Consider the following 17,716-nt stretch of genomic DNA (forward strand, 5'->3'; position numbering starts at 1 on the left):
ATTAGGTTGGTGTCCCCAAGTTAAATTTGTTTGAAAAGGAGTCCTGCTGCTTTGTCTGTCTGAAAATCAATGAACTAGATTAAAATGTCTTCTCTCTCATACCTGACATTCAAAACCCCAATTAATCTTCCAAAGGCAACTGCTACCACTCCCTAGAAGTGTAAAGGACGTCCTGTTTTTGCTCTGCAATCCCCCCCACCCCCCGAACCCCGTGGCTCTACGGCTGCCATGTTTGTTCCCATGTGAGCCTATTCCCTGAGAAGCAGATTTTGACTCACGCCTGGCCAGTGATGCTGCCTTGACACCCAGGCCAGAGCTGATTTGCTTAGGGTGGGCAGCTAACCCCAGCTGGGCACTTATCCTTGCCTGGGATTTAAAACATTTTTCTTTAAATCAGAAACTAAGCAATAAAAAAAAATGTCTGTCCAGTTCTGTGGTGAAAACTGTGAGAAACTCCATGATCAGGTTTTCCAGTAATTGGAGAAAGTCAGTTTGGCCTGGAAGAGACAGAAGCAAAGACGCGGAAAGGACAGGTGGCAGGCAGACAGAACATCCTGGTGGCCTTTGAGCCTTTTGTTCTACAAGTTTCTTAGGCTGTCAGAGGTTGGGTCCTACAGAATCAGATCCTGAGATGGAGTCTGGGGTGCAAGACATTTACTCGGAAACACGCAGGAAGGAGGAAGGAGGATTGGGTGGAGGGAGAAATTGAACCGCAATGCTCTCACAAAGCTTCAGCCAGCCCCATGGAGAGCTCCGTGGCATACACGGTCCACTGGCATTGTCCTGCAGGAGCCAAGATGGCCTGGTCTTCATACACTCGCAGAGACCAGTCACTGGAGGCGGGCCACCCAGGGAAGGGCGTGTTCTTGGGTGAGGCCGCTCCGTAGCTGAGGCAAAACCCTGAAGTAGCTGAAAGCTGAAGACAGTCCGCTGACCACACAGCCACATCTGGAACAGCACGTCCTTCTGTGAAGGGGATGCGGGCTGCCCCTCTCAGGTTCACCAGAGGCCCACCTTCCTTCTGTTTAATGTTCAGCTCTTTTGATTGCGTGAGGCACTCCAATATGCTTTCTATACGTTTCTATTTTTGCCAAATCGAGGCTCAAACTAGACTCTGACCACTTGCCACCAAGAAAGTCCTGCCTAATATCCCCCAGCCAGATCATTCCCCAGAAAACCCTCTCTCCTCCTTTGGCCAGAAAAGTTCTGTATTTTCCTCCTCTACCCACTCACGCATGCAACAAATGCTTCCTGGGTATCTACTATGTAGCAGGCAGGAATCTAAGTCCTGCCTTTCCCAAAGCTTGAGCCGCTGCCACACGGTGTTGAGAAAGCCTCTCCCGCCTGCTGAATCCCAACCCACACCCCCTCCACCACTAGCTCGCCTCCTTTGAAAGCCAATGGCAGGCACGGCCTCTACCCTTCACTCAGCTCTACTTTGCCCCTCCCTGGACCACTGGCCTCTGGGGGGACTGTTTTTGTGACACTGTTCTAGGAAATAATGGGCCTCAGTGAGGAATGGGATGAGAAAATACCCAGCCTCTAAGGGTGTTATTCATTACACTTCGGTGTTCTTTCTATAAAGAAACCTTCAGGCGAGATTTCTTTCCTACCTCCATCTCCATAGCATGTGTGCTTCTGAACAAAGGCTTGGTTTTTATCACACCACATTGTGAATTGTGTTATTGGCTAAATTTCTCTCTTCTCATCGGCTGCCAGAGAGCTCAAGGCAATCTGTGACACCCTTTTAGCAGATGTGTGACAGTATCGATGTCACTAACTATGGCCTCCAGGTAATGGAGACCAAGGATGTGTTTTATTTGTTTAGTTGGGGTTTCTTAAAAAATGGAATCTGAAATGCCTTCGGGTTAGGCATATAGTCTCTTGTTGCCACAAACACACCCACTCATGGATATAAATACAACTTGTCACTTCACAAGTGTATGGTACCGGTTGGCTCCCTGAAAATCTCTGATTTGATGATTCTTCATCTGTGGTATGCATTTTAAAAAAAATTAATAACATTTTATTTAATTTACCATATCCAAAATATCATTTCAACTTGCAGTCAATGTTTTAAAAAGCATTAATGAGGTTTTCTTTCTTTCTTTTTTTTTTTTTACTAAGCCTTTGGAATCCAGTGTCTTTTTCTTTCATTGTGGTAAAACATACATGACTTAAAATTTACTGGTTTAACCACTTTTAAGTGTAGAGTTCTGTGGCATTAAGCACATTTGTGGTGTGCAACCATCACCACCTTCCATCTCTAGAACTTTTTCATTGTCCCAAACTGAAGTTCTATGCCCATTAAATAAGTATTCCCATCCCCACCCCCAGCCTGTGGCAACTGTCATTCTACTTTCTGTCCCTGAGGATTTGACTACTCTAGGTACCTCATATAAGTGGAATTGTACAGTATTTGTCCTTTTGTGTCTGTCTTCTTTCACATAGCATAATGGCTTCAAGGTTCATCCACACAGTAGCATGTGTCAGAATTTCCTTTTTTAAAGCTGAATAATATTCCACTGTATGCATACAACACATTTTGTTTATTCATTCATCTACAATCTGCATTTTTGTACTGGACTCATCTTATTTTACTATGGTTGCCCTTTCTAGATAAACTGCCTTCAATCCTTTTCTGAACAGAGTGCAGTATAAGTAGATACATTCACATTTTTCATCATCAACAAGACCACAAGTTCTTTAAAGAAAGTGCCCAGAAAACACTTGGCACAAAGGAGATGTTTGACACACGTATTCTAGGCACAAGTCACATAGATGTCTAACCTGGGGGTGAGGTGACTGTGGACGGAAGGCAGCGAGTGCCTGCGCCTTGGCTGGGGTGATGTGGAAACAAAACCACGAGCAGCCTTTTGGAGAACTTATCTTAGTGTTTCACGATTCTGCATTCACTCTGCCTCCTCCAGTAGCTTTTCATAAGTCTTAGGAATAGCCTTGTCAACATATGTTACTTTAAAAACAGAGTCATCTTTAGGATATCCACAGGTGATTGTTCCCAGGATCACCCTCAGATACCAAAACCCAAGGATGCTCAAATCCCTTATATAAAATGGCATAGTATTTGCATATACCTATACACACCTACACACATCCTCTCACGTACTTTAAATCATCTCTAGGTTACTTGTTATCCCTAAAACAATGTAAATACTATGTAAATTCAATGGAAATGCTATGTAAATAGTTGTCAGCACCAGGCAAATTCAAGTTTTGTGTTTCAGAACTTTCTGGGTTCCCCCCAATATTTCCCACTCAAGGTGCTTTGAATCCATGGTTGGTGAATCTGACGGTGCGAACCCCCGGATAGAAGAGCAGACTGTATGAAATGGGCGCCTCTGGGCAAGGTGCACAGGCTGAGGAATTGCTCTTTCTCTTCTCTGCTCCTTCCTTTTCCAACCTCACTGCTGTTGCTTGCTGGGGACAAGCACTGTGACATCAGAGGAGGCTAAACTTAAGGCTGCTTCAATGCTCAGACATTTCCCCAAATTCAAATTCACTGAGAAATGCTTTTAAACTTTAAAAAATACAGATAAAATCCCTTGCTTTTAGGGAGAACCTTTAAACACCAACCTAAAAAAAGCTTTACCAAGACCCTATATAGAGAGCTAGGTTGTCCCAGGAGGCAAGGCTACATGGGGTGGATGGCTTCTCCACAGTATAATTAACGGGTGTGAAAAGTCTCCCCGACCCCAGCTGCAGCAGGCCTGGGGAATTCTCCCACGTTCAGCCACACTTTCGATTGAGAGTGTTAACTCCAAAAGGCTCTTGTGAAAAGACTGCCAGGGTGGAGTGAGGCTGGGCTAGAGCCCCACGTCAACACAGATTCTTTTAGAATCCCTGAAAATCTGGTGGAGTTGGAAGTGGGTTCAGAGGCATCTAATCCAACTGGCAATGGCCAAGGGGACCCCTCACCGCCCATCCCTGACCAGGTGAGCTTTCAGCCTGTGCAGGAGCTGCTGTCAGGAAGGGAGCTAAACACCCATCCATGCCTCCCCTCCCCAACACAGCCTACTCGGGGTTTACACAGCCTAGTGGTTAGAATGGTCTTTATTTTCTTAAGAACAAAGCATCATTGTCTATAATTATCACCTTTGGTCCATGGTTTGCATACATATGCAAACATAACATACAGATGTTTAATCCTAGATGTATACATTCAGCTGGTCCTCACTCGGCCAAGAATTAGCTCCTGGGGCGAGACAGGAGGGAAAGGGGCAGGGCCCAACCATTAAAAGAATGACACAGCAATTAGCACCAAGATGGAGGAAGATTCAACTCCCAGTAGACCTTGAGCTTCATTGTATGCTCATTGTAATACATTAGCATGCTCAATGGTTCTCCCACAGGTGCCATGATGGTTTCAAGGCTGACCATTAAAGTTCAAAAAGTGGGTGATGGCCCAATTCCCGGGAATCCCAGCCCCTACTCCAAGGTAGCTGGAATCCTCACATTTGTTGGTATATAAAGGTAATGAGCCCATGAAAACTAACAACATCGAGCCTCGTGGCTCTTTCTTCTCCTTGTGTGTTTATGGACTATGTATCCACTTTAACCACTCCCACCCTCCCCACCCCACACCCCGTGGTCTCTCTGGCCTTCTGAGATGGCCTGCACGCTGTCTATGCAGTATGTACCTCTCTTAATAAACATACGTTCACTCTACTAAGCCTCGCTCTTAAATTCTCTCCTGCGCAAAAGCCAAGGACCCTCGCTTGAGGGGACACATCCCAGGGACTCGTCTAGGACCTGGCCATCCTCTCACACCCCATTTTCCTGTATCAGAGGGACCTAAAAATGGGATTGGGTGATTTTCATGACACAAGAGGAGTGTAGACTGGCTACAGGAGGAGGCAGGTCTAAATGAGACTGGGCAAGGGTGACCCGCAGGGGCGGAGGGGGCAGCAGCTCTGCGGGGCGTAGGCAGCCGACAAGCAGCTGAAGGGACTTGACTGATACCCGGGGAAAGACCGGGAAAAAGAATCCAGTGGGCCGTAAGTCCCTGCGTTCCCTGGGACCTCCCCCACTCCGGTGCCCCAGGCTCCAGAATTCACTGAGCACTGGGCTGGAAGTTAGGAAACCTTCATCTGGTCCCAGCCTATCTGTGCTAGTTCTGCTACCTTGGGAAGATCATTTAAGCTCATCCTGCCTCAGTTTCTCACCTGTAAAACTGAGTGAATAGTGCCTAAACTTTCTACTTTGTAGGACTGCCATAAGGATCAAAGGGGATAACGCACATACATTTTAACAAGGGCAAAGGGCTTTAAAGCACATGTATGGGGCTATATACCCGGTCTCTGCTTCGATTTTACTTTCCTGCCTTTAGCTTTCTCTGTTTTGTGTCAAAACTTATATTTACAATCTTCTGTGTAATGTGAAATTGTTTGTACACTTTCAGGTACATCCTATCCTTTTTGAAATATGATGTGGAATACTCTAAACACCCACAAAGTCATGATTGAATGGATAGTTATGCTTACTATTGTCTTGGGGAAATCTGTGAAGGGAGTTAGACATGGGATGTACCATCTAGGGAATATGTAGAGATTCTGTTATGCGTAGAATATTTTCTACATAGAATATATTGTACAGGGACTCTATTAGAGAGAGAACATGTTATAGCGTATATTCTATTATATCGTATTATGTTATTGGTCTAGGCTTTTGCATAAGCACTTTAAAAATGCTACTTTCTCTGCTAACTGGGAAACTCCTTTACCTTGCACCGTGTGCCTCACCCAGTTCTGTAAAAGGGAGAACTCACCGGGAGTCCCTGCTGAGCCCATGTTCCCGGGATGTTTGTTCTCGCCCATTTTGGCACCAGGAGAGCTGGGGGGAGGCCTGTCAAAAAGTGGGCCTGTCAAAAGGCCTCCTTTTATTCTCTCTGTTTTAAAACAGGCCAGCTGCAGCGTCCTCAGCAAACCTGACGGCTGTTCTCCGCTCGCAGCTCAGCTGTGTGAGCCGAGGCAGGCCCGCCCCGGGCCCGCAGGTGGGCAAGTGAGGCCCGGGAGGCGTGTGGGCCGGAGGCGAACAGACCTGGTTGAAGGCAGGCTCCACCCGGCATCCTGGTCCACACTGCTTGCTCCGTCTCGGGCCAGTAACTTCAACTCTCTGAGCCCCAGTTTCCTCATCTATGAAATGTGGAAAATAACAGCAGCTAGAAAACAGAGTTGTAAGAATAATAAAGCTATTAAACTCTACGGCCCCAAACGTAAAGCTTGACCCGTATCATTTCATTAATGAACTACTCCCACCACACCCTTTCGTCTGAATAAAGCCGCAACCCACACTTGGCTCAAAAAAAAAAAAAATTGCATTATGGGGAAAGAGGAATTAAAAGGAAATTTTCCCTGTAGTATTTGGAGTCTGTTCTCTGAACCCAGAAGTTGAACATTCTTATGATCTTAGCAGGTAAATGAAAACACAGTTGTCACACTAAACCAGACAGGTGACTCTGTCTTCCTGTGTCTGACTTTAAAAAACTCTGAGGACTAAGCCACTTAGTTGCCTTTCAGGATTTGGGCCCAGCTTGTGAATCACGACTCATGTGTAGGCTCTGAACCCAGCAGTTGGTAAGCTGAGCTTCAGCCAGAACTTTATTCAAGAGACCACCCCTCCTCACCCTCCACCCACATAGGGATTGCCCCTGGTGCTTGGCTCTTGCCCTTCATATGTACAGGGTGACATTTGTAATTTCACTCCGCACAGCAGGATGAAGGCGGTCCTCTCTCAGCTTACAAAGATCTGCTTTACAGGAAATACACGAGTAAGGTCAGGGTATGATTTAATGAGAACCACCAAAGCCTCCACCAGGAACTGTCACTCTCACTGCTGTGCCACATTTCCTGGAATTGCACCCGAGATGCAAACCTCTCGGGTCACCAGTATCTCCGGAGGCTTTGAGACAAGTGCATTATTATGCCCTGTTTACAATATGCAGTAACACCTATTTGCATGTGTATCTGTCCCTCCCATCCCAAGGCCCTCCATGCAGTAGGCCCCACTTACCCCTCCCACTTCTTGCTGTCCCACTCAGCCCCATCTCACTCCATTCCAACCAGCCAGGCCTTCCTGTTCACTGGAAGCAAAGCTCATCTTGCCTCAGGACATTTGCACTTGCTATCACTTCTGCTTAGAACATTCTTTGCTGGCTGACTCCTCCCTCAGGTCTCAGCGATAATGCCACCTTCGTAGAGAAGCATTTCCTTCTTGCCACTCTGAAGTGGCACACCCCAGCTTTTCTCTGTAACACTCCTGTTTTATTACCTTCATAGCACTTACCACTGTGTCTGGATGACTTTAAGTATTGGAGGTGATGAAGTGATTGATAACATGAAGAGGTCAGTGCCATTAAAGGAAGAATGAGCTACTTACATTTCCCAAGAGACAGGGTGGGAGCGCACCACGCCACGTATGGCCACAGAGGAAGCATTTGGTTTGGGTCCAGAAGCAGGGCAGGAGTGAGGGGAAGGCCCGGGCCAGAGCCTGTACTGGGTTTCTTTGGGAAGGGCAGGGCAGGGCTGAGCAAACAGCTTAGGACTGGCTGGTTTGAAGACTTCTGGCAGGCTTTGGGCTACAGCAGTGACCTCTAGTTGCCTGGTACCCATCCCTGGGATGATTCAGGGCAGGGGACGTACTGACTTGGTGTGTAAGAGTTTGTTAAGAAGGGTGGTTGAGGGGTATAGACTTAGGATCAGTCGGTTTGTGTACCAAAGCTGTGCCCTAGGTTGAGCCCTTTGCTGTCTCTAAGAATTGGTTAGCCCAGTCTCTCCCCTGCCAGCAAGATTTTTATGATATTAAAACATCATAAGATAAGGTACAAACATCCAGTTATAAAATAAAAAAGTCCTGGGGATGTAACATCCAGCATGGTGACTATACTGTATTGCATATTTGAAAGTTGTTAAGAGAGTAGATCTTAAAAGTTCCCCCTGCAAGAAAAATATTTTTTTTGTCTGTGTACAGTGATATATTAACTAGACTTACTGTGGTGAACATTTCATAATACACACAAATACCGAATCATTACCTTGTTCGCTTGAAACTAACATGGTAAGTCAATTATACCTTAATAAAAAGTAATCGATTTTTAAAAAAGAAAAAAGTCATAAGATACAAAAAATAAAAAACATGATTAATACACACTACCTGAAATAATCTCATTTATTTATGTATTTTCTTTTCTACTCCAAAAGCAGGTAAACCCCATGAAAGTTTATTGTTTTTTACTGTATCACTGGTGCTTAGGACAATGCCTGGTGTGTAGTAGGTGATCAATAAGCATTTGTTGCGTGAATGAACACATATGAGCTTCTGGAGTCAGGAGCTGGGTTGTATTCATATGTGTACCTCCCTGTCCCACTCCATTCCTTCTACGTCACCCTGCACAGTGCAGAGCATGTAGTGCCTGTTATAAGTAAAAAGACTTGATGAATTAAATTGAACTCAAAATGATGACACCATTTTAATTTGTGTAGTTTCAATAGTTTTAGCAAATTTATTCATTTGTCCCAGGCAAGGTGGGTGGAATAGCATAAAAAAAATCATGAATTTTGGTGGGAAGAGAGAAGATGAAATAGATTCAAGACATATGCCCCCTTCAGTCAGGGCTTAGCGTGAGCATCTTCAAATATCAAGGAGAACACATCACAGGTTATAACCACCCTTCATCTCTGCATTCAGGAGGTGTTTAATCTTTTAAAATACAAATGCAATACCCAAGGATGTGGAAAGCATTCATCTCTCGACAGCAGACTTACGAGTATCTTTGTATCTCTGCATTTTCCATATTTTCTACAATAAGCATGCATGGCTTTTTAAATGAGAATAAAAATCATTCACAAAGAAATTAACACTTCAGCTATATTTTATTTTGGTTTCTACCCTAGACTATGCCAACAGATTAATAGAACTAACAAAGGAGCCTAAATTCTGCCGTGTTTTTTCTAGATCCTTCTTTATTAGTATCTCAGAATAAATGTGAATTCCTAAATTAGCCTTCTTGAAATCTATTCAGAGTTTCGATTGACTCTAGCTAACGAGAGCTCAGCACGTTACCATGTCGTGCAAGAACAGAAAATAGCCTGGTAAATTCTCCATGTCCCCCCACCGATGCCAGCCCTGCCAACGTTCCTTACTGACGTCCTCGAAACTGACATTACCCTTTCATTGATGTCACTGAATCAGGAAGCTGAAAAGCTGTTGCAAAGTGACTGTTTCTATTGCAAAGGTTTAAAACTTTAGAGATTGAAAGGTTAAAGTTAAAAATATGTATTTTAATTTGAACAACAGATGGCCTTGGAGTGACTACAAGGCTGAATTAACTCTCGAAGCTCTATGGCTGTTTGTGGAAAGGGAAAAAAAAAAAAAGACAACCAAAACCCTTAAAAAGCCCACACTAGAACACACAGCTCAAGTGCTGGTGACATCAGCAGAATCTCTCTGTTGAATTAGACTCCCGAATTTGGCTTCAGAGCCATCTGTTAGCCTCCAGATAGAATAATCTTCTATGAAATTATACTGCATCATTTCACTAATGAACCTTTCCAATTTTTAGAGCCTCAGCTTCACAACTATCTCACCTCCCAAGGCTGCCATGGCTCCCAGAGCCCCTGAGATACACAGAGGGATCTCACTTGCCAAAGCCCACCGTGGCGCTGTCCCTTGGAAAGATGTACCCTGTCCTAGATCGAGGTCTATGGAAAGAGAGTTTGAGATGGGGAGTTGCATGGAGAAAGTTTATTTTAAATGGAGGTACTGAGGATTGAACCCAGGACCTCGCGCATGCTAGGCATACACTCTGCCACTGAGCTATACCCATCCTCTTCCCTGGATTATTGAAAAAGCTTCCTAATTGGTCTTTCTGCTTTTGCCCTTGCTCCTTGGTAGTCTGTTCTCAAGAAGCAGCCAAACTGATCTTATAAATACATCAATTCAGATTTTCTAATGCAGAGTAAAAGCCAAAGTTTTTAGTATGACCTACAAGCTCTGACCTACCTAATCTATCTCCCAAGTTCCGTCTCCTCTCTAACCGTATCCCCCTCTCTCACCCTGCTCTACTGGCCTTGCTGGTCTTCAACAGCCATACATGCTCCCACTTTGAGACGTTCCCTTTTCCACCTTCCTAGGATGATGCTACCCCAACATCAAAAGAGCTAGCTCCCTCACTTCTTCCCTGTCTTTACTTAAAAGTCACTCTCCTTGTAAGTCTTCCCCTGGCCGCCCTGTCCAAAGGTGCAGCTTTCAACCTCGGTGTTTCATAGCCTCTTTCCCTGTTTTATTTTTGTAATCAGCACTCTCCATTCATTGCCTCCCTCTCCACCACAAGAGTGTGTGCTTCGTAAAAGCTGGACTTTTTGCGTATTTGGTTCACCATCGCATTCCTAGCACCAACATCAGTGTCTGGCAGATGGTAGGTGCCTCATAATTATTGGATAAATGGATAGAGAGGCTTTGGAAGATTTTTTTGGAGAGTTGCGTTACCAGGTAGCAGGTATAGCTTACCAGGAAGTAAATTTTCTTTTTTCTTTTAAAACTTGAGCATGTTTAGTGCATAGCTTTCGACAACGTGTTACACTATTATCTGCAACTGTGAATAAACGTAACCAGTTCTGCGTGCTTGGCAGGGATGCTTTCAGAAGCTCTTGAGGCATTTGCCCCAGTGCTAAATGGACTCCGCGTATTGTGTCTTGAGCTTGGGTTGTTTGGCTTTCCTCCGCTTTCTTCACTGACTAATAGGCTTCAGCTGTAAATGTGCTTAAGGCTTCTTCAACATATCAAACTAGACAAGAGTCAAAGACATTAGCGCAGCATACTACATTGACAGAAGCATCAAAGTTCCCCAGTCAACTAGAAAGCATAGAGGACTGGGAATTAGCTTCTAGCAGCTTAGTAGCAGCTGCTACTAAGTTAAGATACAGGCAGGGAGGGGAGACAACTGATCCTTATGGAGCTGTTAATTTATTTGATTCACACAGTCACTGGTTGATGGTTGTGTCATTACCATCTCACAGATAAAAAAGAAAAAAACAGACTATGGGAAATTAATCTGTTCAAGATTAGATGACTTGCCAATAACAGACCCAGAAATGATTCCAGGCCGCCTGATTCCAAATATTATGCTCTCTTTACTATATTGAGGTAAATCGCTACTTCTTTCTTCACAAGAGATGGCTTAAATCAGAGCAACAGCAATGAAAGAGTCTCATGTACCATCAGTTGATTGCCTGCAAGAATAGTGGTTAAAAGGAGTAAATGTCAAGAACACTCGGATATATTTCTCGTTCCAACAAGTCATTTAAACTTTCTGAGCTTCAGTTTCCTTATTTGTAAAATGAGGATGGTAATAATAATCATGCTCGGATCAAAGGGCTGTTGTGAGTGCTTCTGGAATAATCTATGCGAAGAACTTACCTTAGTCCCTGCCATATTCTGAGCAGTCAGTAAATGGTTGCTTGATTATTATTATTGCCAAAGTAAATGGGTCCTTCCCCTTGACACCATGTACCACCCAGCAAGCTTTTGGGCCATGTGTACAGGTGACTTAAAGCTTAAGGGTGGAGAGGGAGATCCGTCAGCTGTGCAGCACTGGAGTTAACAGAAAGGAGACGCCGTCCTGGCAGGACTGTAAATACATACAGAATATCAAAAGGTGGGGAGAAGCCAACAATCCGACCCAGCAGGGATAAAGCCCTAGGGTCCGCTGGCCAGGGCACCTTGCTTCCATCGGAAAGCTTCGCGCCCGGGCTGCCGCTAGAGTAGGTCTGAGTGATCTCAGGACATTATGTGGATTGGATTACATGGCTGTAAACTGACCAGTGCATATTCATATGCCGTCAAGTATCTCAGTTCAAATAATTGTACTATTTCAATAGGATTAGCCACTTGCTCCCCCTCTTACATTTTCCTCTCCGCGGGATGCCATTCAGAATCCTTCAGAGAAGAGCGTCTTAGGGAAGCAGCCGACTTTCAGGATGCCCCGCATCTTCCATCCTGAGGCAGGCACAGCTGAAAAAGACCTCCATGTCTGCTGCCCAGAGCCACCTATGCTCTCAAAAACTGTTTCAGTCAAGGGAGTGGTCATGCGGACAGGAGGCTTAATAGAAGGAGTATGCATTCTTGAATGGTAAACCTCTCAACAGGTGTGCATGAGATTCACCCAGGCATCGTGAGCCAGGCTTGCCTCCAAAGGCTAGCGTGTGACAGATGACCACACGTCCAGGTGTGTGAGGCCGAGTTTCACACTTTTATAATTGTTAACAGGTTGGTATGAGGATCATAGACTCACGTAGACCCGCCTCTCAAATCCTGGTTCCCTTATTAATTTTGAGACCATGATGAAGTGAGTTAACATCTTAAATCGTGTTAGTTTCTTCCTCTTTAGAATGAGATAATAATACCTACCTGTGGCAACTGGACCTAAGTCTACTTAGTTGCTCACAAGTATAAGATCCTCCAAGGATTATTATTATTATTACTAGGTTCTTTTGGTGGAGAGTCGGTCGCTTGTGATAGTTACAGGTAGATGAGGGCAATAGGGTTCATCTTCCAAAATCTCACTATCAGGTGCTACTTCGCAATGAAAGCAAATCTCAGGCCAAATTCTCAAATTCTGCTCCAGGTAAGTAGGCACAAAATAGCCATGGAACCCATTTTGTGAGTGTGACAAGATCTCAGCTGTCTCTGATTCTCTTTCGGTGACCCTGACCATTTTTAGGGGTAGCATTCTGCTTAAATGTCTATTAGGAGCCAGGTAATACCATCCTCTCTTCAGAATCCTAAACCCAGTGATTCCTTGTGGAAGCCACTGGGCTACTAGGTGACTGGACTTTTACATTCTATTTTAGGAGTGGAGAGAGGGTGTACCATATTTTTAGCCAATGCAGCATCTGGAACACCCCTCATTTAACCTCCTTTCAGTGAAAAAGGATTTCTAGCATCTGTTATGCTAATTAATAAGCTTTTGGTGTTGACTACAGATCATGATAGCTAAAGGACTAAAGGAGTTTAGTAGTAACTGCCTCTGGGATGCGGGATTCTAATAAGGTCTTTCAGAGGCCTACCAGCCATTCCTGGAGTGTGTTTTTCTGATTAGAGACCTTTGAATATTACTTAATCACCTTAAGGTGGTCTGAATTAGGCTAATTACCCTAAGGTATCAATTGATACCCCCCAACACACACACCTACTACTAATCTATGCTGATGTATTTTAAAGTTGAAGACTACATAGACTTCCTCATAAAATTAAACAGTGCGTATTAGGGACTTACTAATATGTATTAAATGTACTAAATGGTAGCTATTAATATTACATAAATTTATATTTCTAATAATAACATTAACAGAACTTGGACAAATTAAGGCATCCAACTTGGCGATTGGCTCGGAATGGTAGAGCAAAAGCCAGTAGTGAATTCCATAATTCCTGAAGTATGGAATAAATGATACCCCCTTGTTAGCCAGCAGAAATACTTTGATGGGGGGTCGAATTTTCAAGGGATTGAAATTCTTGGGTGAATAGTAAGGGTGAGTGTAGAGAAGGTTAGATATTAATGTTCATATGGTATCAGCAGGTATCACCAGATAGTAAAATCTGTACAGGACAGGAAATTCTTCCATTTTCTCCCCTGATGTATCTCAGTGCTTAGAACAGTGCCTGGTATCTTGTATTTGCTCAATAGATACTTTTATGAATAAATAAATTAATTTTTTAAATCCAGTCTGGTTCTCTTGAGAATGTTCAGGGCTTATTGCTATACTAGGTATAATGTAGACAATTTTGGTAATTCTTGCACAATTCAAGACTTTTTAATTACCATTAGATTTGTTTGGTATCTGTGATTATCAATCTTTGATGTTACTATTGCAAAAATGTTACAGTTTGCTGAAAGCTCAGATGATAGCATTTTTTGGCAATAAAGTATTTTTAATTAAGATATGTAATATTTTTAGACATGTGATTGTATATTTAATAGACTACAATATAGTATAAACATAACTGTTAAATGGAAGGGAACCAAAACATTTGTATTACTCTATTGTGATATTTGCTTTATTGTGGTAGTTGGGAACTGAACCCACAATATCTCCAAGGTATGCCTGTAATTTCATTCCCCAAACTAATGTGAGTGGGAGCCTGTGGTTAAGAATTTGGGGTGAGGTGTCCTGCCTGCCCCCAGTTCCATTTAGAGTCAAGTCTGAGACAGGCCAACACTTCCTTCTTGTTGCAAGTTTACTTATTATCCAATGAGGATGTCAACCTTTGGAGTACGGGGTCCCTCCTTTACTCCAGAATTTCTGCCTTACTTTCTCATTCTGCTCTGTGCCCTTCCAACTTCCTACCTCATGTGTGGCCCACTAACGCCAAGGCTTTGGACCACCAGGGATGAGCAATTTCGTACTTAGATTATTTCTTTTTACTGTTGATTCTAGACTCAGGGATTTTGAAATTTCCCAGCAGCTCATCCATGCATTTAAATATATTTCCACAATTCAGTTCAAAGTTTTATGTGTTCTGTACCATGAAGGAGTCTCCAAGGACCTCGTCTCTCCTGTTGAAATAGAAGTCTACGATTTTTTGTGTTTAAATCTTTGATCCATGTGGAATTAATTTTTAAATATTTAAGAGTGCAGTAGGGATCCTGCTTTATTATTTTCTAATGTCATCCAGTTACCCCAATTACGTATTGAATAATTCACAAGATGGAAGTCTTAGGATGCAAATAGTGAACATGCTATGGGAAAAAGAGAACTAACACAGATGTGAACAAGACATGGTCCCTGTCTTGGAATATGCTTCAGCCCAGGAAACAAAGGACTTCCATTATTACCATTTGCCAATCTGCATTGGATACAATCAGTTTCTTGTATCACCATGTCCATTTGTGCTGGAGATACTGCCGTCTCTTTCTAGCTCAAAATACTAAAGACATCCATATACTGCTAAGAGTATAATGGAGGATATCTTAACAATTTTCTCATGTTCATTGTTGCCTTACTATACGTAGTGGATGCGTTTCAGAAAAGTTGTATTAAATTTAAATCATGTTTTGAATTTCCTTGGCAAGTTTTCTATTTAAAGGGATTTTACTTTGAATGATTTTCGAAAATCATTTTGAAGAGCAAGTCATGATTCCCCAATCTTTCTACGGTGCAGATAGGAATTTTCATTTACTAGGTTTCTTAATGCAAAATATACTTCATAATTCAGGTTCTTTTCCAAAAGAGGAAGAAAAATATAAGGAGACTGGAATTTTAAAAGCAAATCAATGTGTATTTTAAAAAATGCAGTTGTTGGAATAGACTTAACGACATTTCTTAAGGATCATTTACATGAATTCAACTTGCTTGCAGCTACACGCAAGGCAACATTTTGGGTGTTGTTTTTTTTTTTTTCAAAAGCTAATTTTTAAGCTTTGTAGGGTGGGTGCCAAATGGTATTTTAAAAACACACATTTAAAAAAAGAAGAACGTGCAGTTTTGCCTGGAGTGCAGATGGGGCCTGTGTCAATTGAAGGCATTTTGCCTAAGGACACAGAGAAAATCACTTTTTCATAAAGACCATAAACTCCACTCTTAGGTTTCTGTTCATCTTAATTTGTGGAAGGTGGGAAGGAATTAAATAAGGGGCTTTAAGCTTTCAGCTATTTCAACAATCTCATCGCTCACATTTTATATCACTTATGCTGTAAAAATGATTTGACCTTCAAATTAGTAATAAAAGAATATGATCATTTTTGGTTATTTCTTTTTATTTCTCTTATTGATTTGCTTCTATTGTGTACAGACTGGGCCTAATTCTATTTTATTTTTATATCTAAAAATACATCTTCTCATACCTCATCACCTTGGCCCCTCCAGTGCATGGTACATTAATAATATTAAAAATGATGATACTAATTCTCATTATCAAGTGTTGCCTTGTGCCAGGCATTGTACTGAGGACTGCAGGGCATCATTTCATTTCTACTGCAAAACAGAAGTGAAGACTCAGGGAGAATTTGAGAGATAAGGGACAAAAACGTACATTGGCTTTCAATCTTTTCCTTTTCCCACCCTGAGGATAATTCTTCATGAACACATGTGTGTGAAAATGTCAATGAGAAGAGGATGTGAATCTTCATTTACTGACATGGAACTATGCCTATTACATAATGTCATGTGCAAAACTCAGAGTATAGTACAGTGCCTGCATTAGGATCCCGTTTTTGTAAAAATAAATTTGTGTTAGTGCAAAAACTGCTGAAAAGATAGACTCCCTAAATGTTCATATCAGCTACCAGTCCTTTTTGGTATTCTTTACATTCTTTAATTTCATTTTTAAGTCATGGTTCTTTATTGCAAGCGACAATTTTGATAAAAAAAAAGAAGATCAGCAGACGCACATGACTGTAAGTGGGATCTTTGGTTTGACCCCCGTGCCACTGCCTCACTTACAAATGATAATCCATCCTTTTGATTATAAAAGCCAATTCTCACATTATTATAGGTGAGGTAAAATTAACCCTGCCTGGTGATAATTTCTCATCAATTTTCTATTTTTAAAAATGAGCTCAGTTTTGTCTGCCTTTCCTGTATCATTTAGCCTTACTGTGGTGGTGTCAAGCTACATAAATCACTGCACAAATGAGCCCATTCAAAAAAAGAGAGAGAGAGAAAGAATTTATTAGCTCACGTGACTGGAGAGTAGATGTTCTTGGTGTTTTCAGGGGCTGGACCCGCTTCTCTGTGATTCGCTTGTCTGTGCTCTCCTCCCTGTGACAGGCTTGTCATTCTCACCCCGGTTCCTCACTCTTCTTTCTACCGACAGCCTGCAGTTATTCCAGGCTTCACATCCTTATCCTTCGCTCTTCAGAGAAGGACAGTCACCTGTGATAGCACCTGAGGACCCATGAAGAAGTTTCTTTCCCAGGGAAACTCCTGCAAATCTTTGCTTCTCACTGGCTCAAAAAGGGCCACCTGCGTATTCCCGAGCCAGTTACTAAAACCAGGAGCTGGAGACATCTTGAAGCTGAGGTGGGGGCGGCTCTCCAAAGGGAAATTCAGATGCTTTGGTGGGAGAAGAGGAAAACGGAGGCTGAAGACGCCGCCAACAACATGCAATCCCATTCTCCCTGGCTTCCAGATTCCGGCTCCTCAGTCACATCCCCTCAACGTCCTCCTCCCCCAGCGCACACACTTTAACCCTCCCTTACTTCACAGTTGCAGCAGCTTTAGCCCACTGACCCACAGAACAATCTTGCTCATTGCAGTCTTCATCCTCACATCAAGAAGGTAATGTGACTTGCCTTGGGCCACAACATCCAACTCAAACTCTAATACCCATTTACATTTTTCTCTCCCAACCGTGCACTCTCACTTGCTAGATCATCCTAAATAAACTTCCCGTTTGAAATTATCAGTGGTTCCCTGTCGCATAGCAGGTAAAGTTCGTTCATTTTATCCTGTCCTTTAAAAATGTCAGCAATCTGGCCTCATCCACAATTTAACTTTTTCTCTTGCCCTTCTGGTAAACTATTTCCAGAAAACTGTTTCCATACTGTCTCTTACCTCCACAACTTTGAAAGCACGGCTGCCTTCCATTTGAAAGTCAACTGTGTTTTCTTTTCATAAGTCTGAGTAATTAAGCAGCATTCCATACTATGCACTTCTGCATCCTTAGAGCTTTTACCGTGTATTATAACTGTTCATTAAAA

The sequence above is a fragment of the Vicugna pacos genome, chromosome 10, assembly GCF_048564905.1.
Source record: "Vicugna pacos chromosome 10, VicPac4, whole genome shotgun sequence".
Lineage (NCBI taxonomy): Eukaryota > Metazoa > Chordata > Mammalia > Artiodactyla > Camelidae > Vicugna > Vicugna pacos.